Source organism: Echinops telfairi, unplaced genomic scaffold, assembly GCF_000313985.2.
Source record: "Echinops telfairi isolate 266 unplaced genomic scaffold, ASM31398v2 ScPeMD7_7459;HRSCAF=8497, whole genome shotgun sequence".
NCBI lineage: Eukaryota > Metazoa > Chordata > Mammalia > Afrosoricida > Tenrecidae > Echinops > Echinops telfairi.
In genome coordinates, this window is record NW_022111359.1 from 864,458 (window position 1) to 866,425 (window position 1,968).

A 1,968-nucleotide genomic window follows, 5' to 3' on the forward strand; every position below is an offset into this window, starting at 1 on the left:
TATGACTGGGGCTTATTTCCTAACTTATCACAGAGGGAAGCTGTTAGGCTAGTATGCTACGGTAGGAAAGCCACCCTTCGAGTTAGAGATAGAGCCCAGGTACATGATCCTGCTTTAAATAGCATTCCCACAGTCTCCCTGACAGCAGTGCTGCCTTCATGGTTGACTCTGTGTCCCTGTGGAAGCAGACATTCTTGTCATCTCCCCCTCAGGCCTTCCCCCAGTGCAGGTATTGGGTTTCCCCAGGGACTTTACTGTGGTAACCACCCACCCAGTGACGTATGTAACTGCTGAATATGCATGTCCTACGGCTACCTGTAAATATCCCAAGACAGCCAAGATGCCCTCTCTCTGCACGGACCTGGCTGCTGAGATCATGGCTGTCGCAGAGGTGAGCAGGTACTATGAAGCGTGTCCGACTCCTTCGTTCTCTCTCCCATCTTGATGACTTCACTGTGATCTTTATGTGCGTCCTACAATTGCACCGACGGGCCGGATCTTGTCAGAGGCTGGTTTCCGCTGACAGCCCCTGCAGAAAGGACCCAGCGGGTGAAGTGAAGAGTCAGTGCGAAAGAGAAAGGTCCCCGGCTCGGGTGGGCTCCACGGGGGCTGAAGCAGGGCTCACACGTCCGGAAGACGGTGGCAGTGACGATGGTGCCGGTGACTCAGGGCCAGGGGTGCTTGGTTCTGTTGTACGAGGAGCTCACGTCGAGTCAGGCCCCCAGACAGCACCTGACAGCAGCGACAGCTCCCAAGCAAGAAGCCCATGGCAACGTGGAGTAAGCTCGAGGTGGGGCTGTTCAAACCCACCCGCTGCTCCTCGGCAGAAGGATGAGGCCGTGGGATCCGTACTGGGGAACCCTACAGAGCAGCCGTTCGCAACCTTCCCCATGCCGAGACCCTTCACACAGTTCCTCATGCTGTGGTGACCCCCAGCCACAAAGTTATATTCGTTGCTACTTCATAGCTGCCATTTTGCTACTAATGAATCGTCATGTAAATATCTGATATGCAGGATGTGTTTCCATTGTTACACATTGAACATCATTAAAGCACAGCGATGAATCACAAAAACTCTATGTAATCATAGATTGTGAAATATTTATTTCTAATGACCAATCAATGAAATTTTGTCTTGAAGCATGGTGTAGCATGGGTCCGTCTTCACACCAGTGCTCGTATGTGGGTGAATCTGCATGCGTGCGGACCCACCTGGACACGGATAGAGGAGCGGTGTCTCGGTTCCTAAGACCATTGGAAATATGTGTTTTCCGATGGTTTTGTGCAACCCGTGAAAGGGTCCTTCAACCCCCAAAGGGGTCACGACCCACAGGTTGAGAACCGCTGCTATAGAGGGTGCTGTGAGTCAGAACTGACCTGGTGTGTGGGGTGCAGCCTTCATGGGACCCCTGGTTTGCAGATCAGAGATGCCCCCACCCTCCCACCCCAACTCCTGAGGCCTAACCTTCCAGAAGGCGAAGGTCAAACCTGTCCCCGAGGCCCTTCTGGGTGGGCTCGAACTGCCAACTTGTGAAGACCACTGGGCTTCTTGGGGGTGGACCTGGGGCAGGACGCAGCTGTCAAAATCCCTGCGGCATAACGGGCTGAGGGCCGGGCTGCTGACCACGTGGTTGGTGGTCAGGCCTACTAGCTGCTCAGCAGCAGACACAGGAGGCGGCCACTCCCAAGGAGACCCACAGGCCCGACAGCTCACCGTGGCCGCTCTGCACCGCCCCTTGGGGCCGCTGTGAGGCAGGATGGACGGGTGGGTTGGGGGTTTTATTTATCATTATTATTTTTTTGCTTCTTCATTTTTATTTGAACATAATTCACAGTATGCACAATCAGCAATATTTTTTATCCCCTGTTCTTTCTTTTTTGATTTTTTTCCTTTTTAAATCATTTTGTTAGGGGGGCTTATAACACTCTTAATCACAAGCTGTACATACATCAATTGTGTAAGGCACA